A 16,216-nucleotide genomic window follows, 5' to 3' on the forward strand; every position below is an offset into this window, starting at 1 on the left:
ACATCTTATTATAAGACGAACCAACATCTATTATTAATTGATTCTCTAATTAAAGCCATGCTTGCAGTTTCCATTAGCTTATTCCCTAAATTCTCCAGAGTTGGCTGTCTGGTTTTAATCAAAACCAAATGGTAGTCCAAGTTCCCAGCCTGGAGCAGCTAGGAGGAAGTCATTCAGGGGAGGCACAAGAAAGCAGAAAAGATAAACATATGATAGTTCACAAAATGTGTGTCGGACCAAGGATGCAGATACTGTGAGCTGCTTCAGGGATGTGACTCAGGGACTCTGTCATGCAAGATGGAAACAGTTGCAAGTGTTTAATGTCAGCAAGACTCTAATATGATCAAGATGGAGTCTGTCTTCTGCTTTTCCAGCACCGGATTTGTGTAACTGGAGGATTCTGACCAGAGGTAGTGCTGCATAGCCCATAACACAAACTCCTTCAGTTCTGTGAAGGATTTCTGGAATCGGGGAGATCTTGAAGAAAACATGCTATTTACTGGACTCTTGGGATTTTACTTAACAGATTTTCCCAAGTACAGCATGTAAGGCTGCAGCATTTTAACTATCAGGTCACATTTTTTAAAGGTTTTAAAATTTAGAAGAATTATGGTATTAAAAACTCTAAATTCACTTTGCTCTCTTGACAGATCTTTTGAAATGAGAGCTAGCAAAGGCATTTCGATTAAGCTGCACATATACATTGAATACAGTTGAAAGGTTGTAGGTGGGGAGAAAACTGTTTTTTTCTTTTCTTTTTTTGCTCATAAGCACTGTGGATAAAAAAGGCTCTAGGACTTTATGACTCTCTAGCTAATCACCTCAAGAGCTTTGACAAAACTCCCTTGAGTTCTGTGTAAAATCAGGACGCCCTGAGCGGGGCACGCCCTCCAGCCCCCCCTTCATGCAGCCCTGCTCACATGCACACTCCTCAGCGGCAGGAAATACTTTCCAGGCAATCTGGGCCTGCTGGTGGAGGCCCCTTTCGCAAAACATCAGTCTGCATTGAGTAGACAGAAGTCCCCAGGAACGCCTTGACAGGATCCTGCTCTAGCTAAGGCTCCCTCCAGCTGCCGAGGGTGTTTTTGTTAGAATCACACACTGCGCAGAACTGCTTAGGACAGAGCCATGATCTCAAGCACAAGATGTGAACTTATTTTGGAGAAACTGACCGGTCCGGACTTCACTCCCAGCCTGAGTGCTGAGCGGTGTCATGCCCTGGCGTTTCAGCTCCTCGTTTTCTAGGTAAGACGCTATGGACTGTCTTCATACTTTGAGGTCATCCTGGAAGAGGCAGAAAGATTGAGATAAACGTTAGCCTCTTGCACCGAGTTGGTGACTTTCTAGGTTTTAGAGCTAAGCCATGAAGTCAGACACGGTAAATGTGTAGAAAGTAGAAAACTCTGAGTCAAATCGTTTTAGCAAAATGTCAGTTCTTAAATGGGATCCATATAGATTTTAATCTTTTTCTCCCTAAAGTAAGATTTTATTTTGATTCTTTTTTATTCTTAACTTGTTGATGAATACCTCTGTAAGATCAGTTTCCCTATTGCATGACGTAATATGAAACAAACACATTTTCTCACACCTAAGTGCGAGGTGTAAACGAATTCTTTTCCTTCCACTGCTTTTTGCCAATGGGGAGAGTAGACAGCACCAGAGTGACTTTTTCTTAATAATCAGTCTCCAAAGAATATTTTGTGTCTCATTTAAAACTATGAAGATTGGGTTCTTCATTATTTCCCCAAACTAGTTTCTTCCACTGCTTTTTGCCAATGGGGAGAGTAGACAGCACCAGAGTGACTTTTTCTTAATAATCAGTCTCCAAAGAACATTTTGTGTCTCATTTAAAACTATGAAGATTGGGTTCTTCATTATTTCCCCAAACTAGTTTCAAATACATGTCAAACTGCTCATGAACAGCTTACAAGTTTTATTTAAAAGAAAACAAACACATGAAATTTGAAAAGTTACTTCTGACTAGTATTTAATCTGAGCTTCAGAAATTTAAATATTATACTTGGATTTAGTTTATATTAATTTTTCTGGATTCACTGCTCAAGTCATATTTTGCATGAATATTTTGAATAATTGAAGTAAATATCATTGACACTCATTATTACTGCTTTAAAGCAGCTAGAAATTACTGCAGTCATATGAAAACTGGTCATATTTCCTTACTTCATGTAATCATAAGATTATGTTTCCACTGGACTGTTGTCTCTTTAATGTATCTTAAATGTCTAAATGTGCAACATATAAGGAAAGAGGTTTTGTAATGATTGAAATAGCGCAGACTTATAATGCATAGAGTATTGTTATATATCTGAATATTTTGAGTAAAAATTATTTTGTAGACATAGTATGGAATAGTACGCAAAGGGAACAAATATTCACGTATATTTCCAAATCTATTAGATGAACACAAAGTATACTAAGGGAAATATGGCAGACTTATAATGCATAGAGTATTGTTATATATCTGAATATTTTGAGTAAAAATTATTTTATAGACATAGTATGGAATAGTACGCAAAGGGAGCAAATATTCACGTATATTTCCAAATCTATTAGATGAACACAAAGTATACTAAGGGAAATATGGAGAGCTGTTTTGACTGTTGGATCATAAAAAAATCAAGTAGGTATTTTAAGTGACACTGTCTTGAGCTTGCCAACAAGGAAGCTGAGGAATGGCATTCAAAAGTGACCTGTCCAAGGTCATAGCAGTAGCTAGTAGAAGAAATGACAGCAAAACCACAGTACCCTAATTTATAATTCTGACATCTTTATGCTACATAATCTTACTCTCAAATAATAATTATGCATAATGAAGTATGAACATATTCAGTAAAAGGCTCCTTTGCAGATAGAAAATTGGAGTTCCTCTTTAAAAAAAAAAAAAAAAAAAAAAAGGTCTAGACCTGCCATCAATCTTACTTGTGTGGGGAATCATGATTTAAAAAAAAAAAATCAAATTTACTAAATAATACTATTTTCTCAAATGTAAAAGTTTAGCTAAAAAGATTTAATATGCCTTCAAAAAGCACTTTAAAGGAATAACTTGTTTTATGACTATTTTGTTATATTTCATGTTTATGCCAAGAAAATCAGTCCACATGCTAATGATTATATTAATTTTAAACTGGTGTCTTTTAAAAAAAATAGGGCTGGAGTGTCAACCCGTGGCTCATTTGGGAGAGTGCAGTGCTGATAACACCAAGGCCACGGGTTCGGATCCCTATATAGGAATGGCCGGTTAGCTCACTTGGGAGAGCGTGGTGCTGACAACACCAAGTCAAGGATTAAGATCCCCTTACAGGTCATCTTTAAACCAAAAAAAAAAAAAAAAAAAAAAGGGCTGGAAAAGAGCTTGTCTAATTCATATCCTCATTTTCAAATAGAATCATAATAGAACTATCCTAACCAGTGACTTTCAGAGGCAGTCTTACAATCTCCACCCACCCCCAATGGAATCAGTTTAAGAATCTCATGTATCCAGATGTTCTTTTATCTAACCTAAATCTCTATTGCTGCAGCCTATTTCCAGTTCTATGCATGTTTTCTTCTGTGGAAATATAAAAAGCCTAAAAGGACATATAAAAACATAACTGGACATTTCTAGACCAAATAAGCCCAGTTCATTTCATCTTCACTTCCACAGTTTATTTTTCAGTCTTTAATTGAGTTGTGCATCTACTCTGTTCCTTCTACAAAGTCCTTTAGTTGTAGAATATGTAACTTTTTACAGCATATAAATAAATGTTTGACCAGCACAGTATTAAATGGGAGAGTTGGCTGTTTCATCTGTCATACTTCATATATGACAAAACATGCTGTTGTGGACATTAAAACACTGTACTTTCCAAGGCAAGAGCCCTTCTCATAGAACTAACATATTCCATTTCTAATAGATGCCATTTCTTTAGAGAGAATGTGTGTCATGATGCTTTTTTTTCCCCATTTTCATGAACAAGATTGAGTTTCCTGATATTACCACTTTAAAAGATGCACTATTCAATATTTCTTTTCACAAAGTTTAAAATGACAAATGACCTATATAGGTTAGAGATTTTATTACCAAAATAGAAAAATGTCAAGAATTATACATGAGAATTTGAAAAGAATGAGGGAACAGTAAAAACCTCCAGATTTGAGGGAAGTGGCATGAATATTGTGTCAGTTTCCCCCACACGAGTGATAGGTCCCTTCCATGAACAATTCAGACCAAACAGGTTTACAAAGAAGCATGATTCTTGATTGACTTTGGTGTAGTATAGAAATGCGACGTTTATTTCTATAGTTCTGTTTTGGCATTAAACTGCTAGTAAGTTATAGAGTTTAAAGAAATACACGAGTTTAGTGGTTAAGGAAGTTTTACAGAATAAAGATGAAGGATAGACCTTGAGATCTAGTTAAAAAAGAGATTAGTTTTGATTCAGCAAATTATAGAGTATCTACCTGAATCTGAAAATATTAAACAGGAACTTATGCAAAAAAGCTGAAAGGCAATATAAACAGTGTGCTTATGAACTTGCTCATTAATTGAGATAGAATGGTAGAAAAGACACATAGCTGGTTGCATCTGTGAAAAAAATTGTTTTTTATTAATTAAAATAACAAAGTGTTTCAGCAATATATCAAATAATTCAAAGAGAAAATCAGTCCTATTAGTGGAAATGAGATAGAAAGGAAGCAGGAAGATCAAAGAGCAAGTTTAGAAATTCAATTATACTATTTTTTATTCTCAGCAATTAGGAAAATACCTAGCATTCAGGAATTGTCAATACCTGTTTGTCTATAAATGTTCCTGGAATGAATGGGAGGGAAAAAGAAGAGAAAGGAGACCCAAGGTTGAAGAGTGGTAAAATGTGGGAGTTGGACTTTTTTCTATTTTTGCAGACAGACATCCTGTAATAATAGAATAATAATTTTTAAAGAGGAAGGAAAATAAGAGGTTGGCCAGTTATCAGAGCCTGAGGCCAGAGGTTAACAACACTCTCATAAGGTGTCATTGCATGTTCATTAAGAACCAGAAGGAAGCAGAAGCATCCAGAAATAGTTTGAATATAAAAATTAAAAGAGGCCAGTGAGAACAGAGCAATAGCAATTTCTGTGTGATTGCTCTGTGATGAAAAGCTTGCCCTGTAACTACTTTGAGTTTCTGTTTTTTATTAGCTGAAGTACAGGAGATAGTAAACGTATTTATTGCACCAGGTCATGTTGAGCAACCGGGTATATTTTGGATGTGCAAATTGTTTTGCATGCAGAACAACAAACTAGTCTTTTTTTAAAAAGCATAGGCCAATTAATGAAGAAGAGATAAAGAAACTTTGTCTTTCACATCTTGGTCTTAATCACTCACCTATGTTGGAACATATTAGACAAATAAGGGATAGTTTCAGCTCATACTCAGCCATGGATTCAGCAGCTAAGATCAGTCAAAAGTAAAGGAGTCATCATCATTATATCATCATCATCATCATCATGTCACTTAGCATCTAACGAGTAGTTGCAATGTACCATGGACTAAGTACCTTACATATACAAGAATACTTCAAAAAGTTCGTGGAGAGATTTGTACTATCTTTTAATTCTATTTTCTCACTAACTTTTTGAAGTACCCTCATATTATTAGCTCATTACTATTTTGTATAACTCATTATTATTATTTTCCCCTCACTCTTTTTTTTATTGTTCCCATGATAGAAGTGAGAAAATTGAGGCACATAGAAGTTAGGTGATTACCCCAAATGACCAGGAAAAAAAAAGAAAAAGGTTAATAGACACCTTGTCTTTGCCAAAATAGAAGATGATTATCCCTGCCCACAAATAGCTGTTTGACATTGAACAAATTTACTTAGTCCTGCCAGAGTTCCTCCCTAAAAAATTAGGGCAGTGATAGTACCTATCTCATAGATTATTTTTGAGTATTAGTACTAAAAAAGCTAGTATAAGTAACACACCAAATACAGTATCTGGCCCCCAATAAATGTTTAATAAGTGAAGGCTTTTTTTACTATTACTATTATCATTGTCATCAAAAGTTTCTAACGCACTTAATATTACTTTGGTATACAGAAAAGCACCTGGTGATAAAAACAAGCTCAAATGTATGATAAAAGAGATCATAGGTATTAAGTACAGAAGGCAAAAGCTGATATCAGAAGCATCAACCCCTGGTAGGATATCGAGCAAATACAGTAGCTAAGTTCCCAGTGATTTCCTGTTCCTGATTTTAGTTAAAGTTGTGCTTAAGGAATAACTAAAATCTCAGTTCCCAGTTGTCACCTTGCAATCCAAGCACCTGTGTTGATGTAGCCATATCTCTTATTTACACTTAGTGATTACTGTGTCTACTGTTAGAGTGTTCTTAGAAATGATAGCAAAGCTAAAAATAAAGTGACCACTGAAAGCAAAGCCACATCTCACCGTGATGATGATAAAGCATTAATCTATGTCAATTGTTGAATAGAAATATCTTTTTATAATGAAGCAAAACCACATTTCAATCATACTGCTTTGCCATCCAAAGAAAAGGGGAGGGGGCAGCCAAACTTTTAATATCAAACTTAACTCTAAGTGATTTCCTATTGCATGAAAAGTTTCAGCTGAAACAAATTCAGAGGAAAAGCAATACTTTTCCTTGGTTATAAGGAATTCTGCTGAAAAGAAATATGGCAAAAAAAATGATTATTTCATTAACAAATTTATTTGTAGAACTCATCTAAAGTACGATGTACTTTTAAGTGCCTGAAGTGCTTTGCACAGGATGGAACATTGCTATTGAGAAGATTACACACTTTTTAAAAAACAAAACATGGAAGCCCAAAGAAAATAGTTATCTGCAAGTTACTCTATCCATGAAAAATTATTGTCCCTCATGATTATATTCATTCTGGGATATCTTGGGAACCAAATATCTTCAGAAAGATTGAATGGTATCAGGAAAATATCATAAAATGTTTCAAGATTTTCTCAAATTACATCTGGGTTGCTTAAGAAAGTGTTAAGAGAATCTGCAAATCTGGCTGACTTGAGCTATAAAGTGGGTGGTAAGTCAGACTGCCAGTATCTGGGCTCCTCCCTGGAAGAAAATTAGATACCACTGGAAGCTACATTAAATAGCAGGAACCTGGAGGTAAAAATAGGGCACCACTGAAATAATAGCTTGCAATTTTCCAACACCCTGCTCTTTTCTGTTGAGCTGACCTCTAGCAGATTGAAAGAGTTAATTTTCAAAGTTGCCTAATTTTTGAAGCAACTCTATTCTGAGATCTAAGAATGAGAAAAAGTTTTCCAAGCCTGGTAAAAACTCTGAGATGGACATAAAAGTAGGTTAACATTAACATAACATTTTTAAGTTGGATATTTACTTCTTGATTTTTCTTCTAAACACCAAAGATGATGGAAGCTTGGATGTATCTGTCGGAAAAAGTGATGTACTACTTACTGCACTGACTTGATTCATTATATTTGGTTTATTCTATAATTTGCTAAAGTTTATGATGATTTCCAGACAGCCTAAAGACATGGAAGCTATTTTGTATATAATATTTTAATCTCTACTATGCAGTATTCCAATAAAAACATTAACAGGAGTTTGTGTTTTCTATTAACAGTGAATGAGGCATAATGAGTAAATTCCAACATTAAACAAAATATGCAAAGGTAGATGTATAATAAATTTGTGAGAGATTAAGACACAGATTACTAGTAAAGAAAGGAAATCTGCATGAAATCATATGGAGATAAATTCTTGCATTGTGTTGTTGAAGGTTTCTCTCTCACACAGCCTTATTCTAACCCTGTCTAATTTGGATTATATAGTGTGAATATTTTAAAGAAAAAGCACTTTTATAATTTTTTTTTTACTAAATGTTGGCTATCTTGGCTAGACTCATAGAAATACTTTTTTAAAATGTGTTATGTTTTTGCTATTTGTTCATGCATTTACATAAAGGAATTAAGAAAAATTATAACTTCCCTAGGCTTTCTTGCTGTTCTTAAGCATCTTGTGTATGTCATTTCAATTTGGCAATGAAAAGCATTCCTCTTCATTCCTCTGTTCAGTTGGGTGGCAGTGAGAAGATGCTCAAATGTGCACAATTTAGTTTGTAGATAATTTGTTCTTTGACAGTTTCATCAAGGAAACGACTTACATGTTGGCCTCCAGAAATGCTCATTGTAATGAAGATTTAATTTGGCATTAGTTGAGCACATACTAGATGAACTGCATTAAGTGCAATTGTGTGTGTTTCTTAACTGCATTAAGCGCAACTGTGTCTTATTGATTGTCTTTCCTAACTGTCTAATTCAATTCAGTAAGTGTTTGGGGGGCACAGACTGTGTACAAATGTGACTCTGTAAGAGTGGGTTAAAATACATTAAGATTTCAAAGGATGCTCAGATTCCCAGTGCCTCCCTCTCACCAACCTGACCCTTACCATATAGCAATAAAATGTGCCAATGCGGAGGAGTTCTTTTCTTGGTTCAGATGCATTCTCTGTCCTTTTCTGTCTGTTTTTCATTCTCTATTCTTGCAAGAATGCATTTTAGAAAGTACCACCCGCTTTTAACTTAAAGGAGATTATTTCTCTTATATCTTCTCTTTATACAGTGACTGAGTACATGCTTTGTTGTAGCTATTATATCCATGTATACACACACATATCTACATATATGCACATATGCACATATGTATATGTGCTTTAGACCAGTAGGAGGAGGAAAACATGACCTAGAAATTTAACATGGGATGGGTAATTAGAAAGAAAGACCCTAAGAAAAGTTAAAAGTAACTAGCCATCCAAGAAAGAAGTAGGAAAAGAAAGGGAAAGTGGCAGTACTGTTATGTGTTTATTGTCCCTTTTATTAAATATGCAGGATGTGTGTAAAGGTGTTTAAAAACAGCCCAGATCAATTATGCATATAGTATATATGAATTTATTCTTCATTCTCAAATATATATATATGTACACACATATGCACATATATGTGCATGCACTTGTGTGTCAATGTGCTCTAAAATGACAGAAGAGACCCACATTGAGGGGATGAACCAAAAAGTTGCCATCTTTCCAAGTACTGTAAGCGAGGAGTGCGGGAAAAGTTTGGGAATGCTGCATTAGAGAATTGCTCTTTTCGAATGCATTTACTGATTTAATATTATGTATATATTATTTTATGTAGGTTAAATTACTGTTCAGATAACATTTTAGACAGAGTGGAGCTAAGAGGATTACCAAGAATGCCTGTTGTGAATTTCCCAGGAGAACTAGGGGAAGAAAGGAAACCCTGAAAGAAATCACCTAAGACTCTCAGGAAGAACTGCACAGACATTGGTTGCCCAAAATAAATAGCCAAACTGACATCTTTACTTTGCTAAAGATTTGCAGCTGATGTCTGTGTAGTCATGAGGGGACGATGGTGCAGTGAGTGGGGAAGAGGCGAAAGGAGTACTTCGGTCCCATCAGATGTAATGTAGAGAAGCTGCAGTCATATTTATGCATCAACTCAATCTTAAAATTATTTCTCTACAACATATTAAATTTAGATTATTATTTAACATGATTTCTGGGAATCAGAGATAAGATTTTTTTTCTATTTCAAGCAAATTGTTACACTTTTTATTTTTAGCTATTTCTTATGGTATTTACCTCCATATTTCTAAAAAATATGATTATACTGTTGATTTTCCCCCCACTGTAGACATTCCCTGTTACTTTCTCCCATAAAAAATGAGGAGTTAGCTCTCTCAAACTATTTTCATCACCAACCTTAAGCCCACCGCTCATAAAACCCTATGTTCTGAAAATAGCTGTTTCATAAGTTTTAGTTACTGTTTACTATTTGCATTATTTTGGCTACATAAAAAAACCTTATAGCGTAACCTTTTTATAAAACTGTTCTTCCTGGAGTTAATAATTGATTCCCCTAGTATTCAACGTAAGGATTGCTAATTCTTCCACCCAGACTGTCAGACTTTACTGTAAAATTCCTCTCAGTGGTGTCATATACATAATCGGTTATCTCATTTTTTTTCCTTGGCAATCCCCCATAGAGAACTTGAGGATTTATGTGAAATGATTGCCCACTAGACTTGCTACACAAATTTCATCCTGGAAATTCCATTCCCTGGTTATTTGTTTTGAATTCCTGGTGTCCTTGTTGCCATGTCATTCAGAACACTTTGTTTATTCTCTCATTGGGATGGAACTATCTCTCCAGTAGCTTTTGAGAAGAGATTAAAAAACATTAAGGATCCTCGTATAATTTTAAGGTAGACATAAGTTTTGAAGGCATATTTGCCTGTCATCTCATTTCCACTTTACTTTTGAGAAATCTATTGCCATTCTGAATTCTAATTCCTAATATATCATCTCTTTTCTGTCTGTGATAACACTTAAGATCATTTGCTCATCTCCTAAACTCTGAAATATCACAATGATGTTTCTTGATGTGGTCTATTTTTTCTTCCATGTATCACTACATATTCATAGGTTCCCTTCAATCTGAAGACTTGGTCATTAATTCCGAGGCATTTCCTGGATTTTCTTTCTTTGAAAAATTTCTTCCCTCAATTTTCTCCGAAATGTTCCTGAGAAATGTGGTTCCCCTGCAATGTGACCAATGAGTTTTCAAGTTTTAAGTAATTCTCTGGAGTTTATTGTTGTCTCTGCTCTCTTTTCCAAAGAAATTATTCTAGAATAGTAAGAATCTGAAGCTAGAAAGAAATGAAGATTTCTTCCATTCAGTAGGAAACTCTACTTCAGATCCCATTTGACTTGGATGTTGTGAAGGCAGAAAATTTACCACAGAAGACCTGAGTTAGATGTTTCTTCCTCTGCAAATCCTTACATATTCACCATCCCTAACACTGCTCACTATTAAGAAAAAAACAAAAAGGAAAGAGGGAAGGAGGGAGGGACGGAGGGAAGGAGAGAAAGAAGGACGGAAGTAAGGAAGGGAAAGAGAGAGAATCACAGTAATACATTGAACTTTCAGAAGGAGAGAACATAACTGTTGTTAGTCGAGGTGGGAAAGGGGGAGGGGGAGGGCGTTATGGGAAAATTGGCCAATGGACACAAAGAATGATTATGTTTTATAATGATGAATATGCTAATTATTCTGATTTGATCATCACATGTGGTACACAAGTACCAATAGTTATGAGCCCTACTTGGTGTTAAATTTTCCATGCTATTGGTATATCTATCAATGGTATTATAGCCCTGGTAGGACTTATTATCCTTGTTTCCATGAGTTTCTCCCATGAAATTGTAAGTTGTGATAGGAAAAGTAGAAAATATTACTTAGATGTATATTTCCAATCTTTAGCAGAGTGTCTACCAACAATTGGGTACTAAATAAGCTTTTTGAAGAGTCATCGTGATCGGACTACCACCAGTTCTGAAGTAGTGCACACTTGATTTCAGCCGCAGGTGCTCATTTGTGCCTTCCTCTCCCAGACTGTAGAATCAGCTGTAGTGATTATCAATAGGCTCTTCTTTTCGAAGGACAGTTGGCAGGCCAAGTTCAAAGCTATACGTTTATTTCAGAAGCGAGTGCAAAGTAGAGCATGATCATTTGATATCAAATTTAGGTATGATTCTCACAATGATTCTCAAACTAGAATGTCTCTGTCTTTTTTTAAATATAGTAACATTCAATTTTGTTTAATTTTAAAATATACACTGTAAATTAAATGCTTATGTAAGGAGTAGTAAGTGTTACTTAATTAACCCAAAAGAATAAATTCAAAATCACTTTGTATCTAAACATCCTATACACTAATATCACCGAAAGCAAATCTGGATATTTTATAAGTATTTTCTAGAATCATTGCATAATTAGAAGTGCCTACACTCTCTTGTAGTATTAATGCAATGATGTTTGAATGCAGGCATTTGAGAAGTAAAAAATCCCCATGGAAATTCACTTCATAAAATCAACACCCTGGAATGACATACACTTTTCCAGATCCTCCATCCAAATCTTCAGCAGCTGAGCTCATTCTTAATGAAATGGCATGAATAGGATTACAAAAGTAATGTAGTGGAAATTTGCAAAATTAGTAGTCAGTGGTTTGAAATGTAATTTTAAATAAGGTAGTTAGGAGAAGTGGCTCTTATGGAAAGCCAGGTCTTTCTCTATCTTACAGGACAGATTCTAGTCAATTCAAGTGATTTAGAAAATGAGGCCAGTATGCTCAAATGCAATTGACAATAATCTAATGCTCTTATTTATTAATATTCTGTCCAGCCTTTAAATTGTAGAGGCAGATTTAACTATAAATCTTACAAAGATGAATTTTTTAAAATATCAGTCAGAACACAATATGGAATGGACACTCAAAATGTAATAATGATGCTCATAAAGATAATTAGATAATTTTATGTCTTAAAAATGAAGACAGTGTACATTCACAGGAATGATTTAGAAATGTTCAAAGAACCTAGATTAGAAACAAGAACAGGGGCTGGCCCGGTGGCGCACTGCTACAGTGCGCCGCTTGGGAGCGAGGCGGCGCTCCCGCCGAGGGTTCGGATCCCACATACAGACCGGTTCCCGCTCACTGGCTGAGCGAGGTGCGGATGCAACACCGAGGGTTGCGATCCATTGCCGGACACGAAAAAAGACAAAAAAAAATAAAAAGAAATGAGAACAGAAAGAATTAATATCAAATCTATCTCATTGACAGTCTCTTTTTGCAGTTAAATTGTCTCAGGACTTGTTGAACTATCTCCCATTGGCTTGATAGAAATACTTACCTTCTTGTCAAGGCTGAGTGAAATAGGTTAATTAATATTATTGTAAGATTTTAAAGGCAAAAATTTTGTGTAATCATTTCCTCAAGGAGTTAGTAAAACTACATCCCTCCTTAGTAAAATAAATGAAACCAGAATTTAGGCTCAACTGAAATGTAAATGTGGCTTAGGAATGACACAGTAATACCACTTGGCATTTCTTAAGTTAGCCTGCTCTTTCTACATTGGATAAAAATAAAGAAAAGAAAGCATCTAAAACAGAACCACCCTATTACAACCCAAATTTGCCCATGAAAGCAGAAATTTTCTGGCTTGCATCTGTGCGTTTTTTCCACTTTCCGTAGCCTCCCACACTATAATGACTTATGCATGGAATTCAGAGACTTTATGTTTTCTTTTGAGTGGAAAGTGAATACCAAGATGGAAAATGTGAATGCTGACCATTTTCGAAGATGGCCACAGACATCTGAGGGAACCAAATAGTATCCAGAAAGACATTTGGTCAGGCGGGGGTACCAAAATTCTAGTATATTCCTTAACTTCAGCAGTCTGTATAGGGTGGGAATATTTACCTTTTGGGCATGTGCTTAGTCAGAATAGCTTGAGATTTTTGGTAGAGAGTCAGAGTCATTTTCAATAAACTGAGGTGATCCAAAACCAGTACAGCAGTTAATCTTGTTTATGGCTGAAATCAATAAGCCAATCCATGTTAGGTGCTGACAGTTCTTATGTGCACTAGAAACTAAAAGTATCTGCTCTTTGAATGGGATTTTTTTTTTCTACAGTCCAGAAATCTGGTTTCATTGCAGGACAAAGTTTGGTTTAGTCTTTTTTATAAGGTTGAGTTTACATTGGTAGAACTTGTTTCCTTTAACTAAGTGTTTAAATAATTCAAAACAAAAGCATGGATACCTGAAATGTGTTTATATTCTGACCTTATCTTACGCATGATTTTCTTGTTTATTAAGTTTTTATGGCCAAATTTTAACAGAAATAAACAGAGAGAATGAGACTCCAAATTTTTAAATAGTAGTCCTAATCGTTTTATCATGCCCAAATCTTATTTTTGGTTCACTTCCTACGTGAGAATTTAGAGTTTATCCAGACTAGAGAAATGTGGTGGGAAGGAATAAAGGTGGAATCTCATAATTCCATGTAGGCAATAAAGTTTGTTGACTATCTGAGCCTGGGCCGTAGAACCAAGACCTAGTTTGAAGCCGGGCTCACTTCCTAGATGTATAACTTTGGGCAAGTTATTTAATTTCTCTAAGTCTCAACAATATTAACTTGCTAGCTAGTAGTAGCTGTAATAGGATGCATATACAGATGTATTTATCCTAAGGCATCGTAGACAGTGTGTGTTATGCTTTCTTACACATGAATTGTGTGTTAATATGAGCTAAACTGGTTTATTCTGTGTTTTTTAATCACTCCCTGGAGTAAATGCATCCTGGTCATTTGGGATTGGTATTAGCTCTTTTGCACACTAATACATTACACATGTGTCTCTGTAGCCCAAGTTTTGCATGAACAGTTCCCTGGTGGATTTGTTGCAATTCAAACCAAAGAGCAAATACAAAAATAAATCAGGTTACGTACGCAAGCTAGGGTGACAGTTTTCCTCCAGAGATTTTTATTGAGTCTTGCAATCCAAATATTTTCTTAATGGAGTTTTAAATGTTTGATATTTATATCTTTATTCATTAATAAACCAATCTAACTGCCTTTAAAAATATTGCTAATGGTTTTTGACCAAAACTATTAGATGTAAAATTTTCTTCTAATATTAGGCTGCTTCTTAAAGAAATAGCACTATTAAAGCTATTAAATAGAAGTTTTATAAAGTCTCTTACCTCCATTTTCATAGGACAGTTTAAGTGCTCTCTTTTCCAAGATGTATTTTGGCTTTAGAAATGTATTTATAACTATATATTTTTAAAATTTTTTAATAGGTGGTGAAATGACAAAACTCACTCTCTCCTTTGATCCATGAATTTGAAATAATCTTTCATCAAGTTCCATCTCCCTTAGCCTCATATGGAATGTATCTCTCTGTCTGTTGTTAAACTATGATGACATGTCTGTAGCTATCAGAAAGAGAAGCTGGGAAGAACATGTGACCCGATGGATGGGACAACCTTTTAATTGTGATGATTATAACACAGCATGTCATCATGGACTAGTAGCTGACAGCTTGCAGGCAAGAATGGAAAAAGATGCAACTCTAAATGTGGACCGCAAAGAGAAGTGTGTTTCACTACCAGACTGCTGTCAAGGATCAGAGCTGAGAGATTTTCCTGGGAGGCCAATGGGTCACGTTTCAAAGGAGGTGGATGAAAATGACAGCCATGAAGGTGAAGATCAGTTTCTGTCTCTGGAGGCCAGCACAGAAACACTCGTGCATGTTTCTGATGAGGATACAGATTCTGATCTATATCTTACAGATGATAAACAGATTTTAACTACCGAAGGGTGTAAAACATCAAGCCAGCATAGTGTCAAAGGAGCAGGCTCCTTAGTAAATACACTGCCCATCATGGAAAGTAATCAAGATTCTTATAACTCCTGGGGAGTGGCTGGTAAAGCTGATTTAGCACTGGCAGAAGAAAGTGGGGAGAGAAAAGTTGTTAACACTATAAGTAAAAGCCTGGAGCTTTGTAACAATATGAGCGTAAGTGAAATAAAAGATGTACCCCAAGTAAATTCATTTGATACTTTGAATGTGAAAGACATTGTACCTGAGAAGCAATTGCTTCATACTGCCGTAATTGCTCAGCAAAGAAGGAAACCTGACTTGCCTAAAGAGGAACATGAAAGAAACACCTGCAGTGTAGTACAAGATGAGTTCTTGGCTAGTGCTTGTACAGACAGAGGACTGCCATTATTAAAAGCAGATTTTGGAAGCTGTGTTCTGCAGCCTCCTTCCTGCCCCAGTGGAATGTTAGCTGAAAATGACCTGGAGAATAGTGGCTTCTCAGAACATCAGAACAAAAGTCCCCCAGAGGTCAATGAAGGAGACGACATGCAGTGTTTACACTTAGAGGAGAGTCCGGCCACCCAGGAACCTACAAATAACCAAGTCAGACTGCGCAAAAGAAAGGTAAGACACATGCACAGATTATCTGGCTTTTGAAATCTTGTAAATATTCTTGTTTTCATCACTTATTATTTTGCTTGAATTCAAGAGATACGTAGATGTTTCTTTTGCCCTGTGATGCAACTGCATAATTTAAAAACTGTCCACTTGGTGACACCATCAAAATATGTAAAAATCAAAATACTATAATCTATCCATTTTACTAATAATATTTATAATGGTGTGTAAATTTTTAGTTTATTTGGAAACTGTTGAAGACAGGATTGGTATCACTTTATTTAGTTGGAATTAAATAGCCACCGGGTACCTCATAATTATGCAGCTCAGGGCCTTCTGAAGAGTAATCTCT

General features: G+C 35.5%; 1 pseudogene across 1 annotated transcript; it reads left to right on the forward strand.

Annotated features, from left to right (window-relative positions):
* Window positions 1-928: 928 nt before the first annotated feature.
* On the forward strand, window positions 929-15,903 carry LOC103601951 (annotated as a pseudogene). Its single transcript, XR_551488.1, has 2 exons — window positions 929-1,245; window positions 14,723-15,903. The product of XR_551488.1 is annotated as a rho GTPase-activating protein 7 pseudogene (transcript).
* Window positions 15,904-16,216: the final 313 nt, after the last annotated feature.

Source organism: Galeopterus variegatus, unplaced genomic scaffold (genome assembly GCF_000696425.1).
Source record: "Galeopterus variegatus unplaced genomic scaffold, G_variegatus-3.0.2 Scaffold3952, whole genome shotgun sequence".
NCBI lineage: Eukaryota > Metazoa > Chordata > Mammalia > Dermoptera > Cynocephalidae > Galeopterus > Galeopterus variegatus.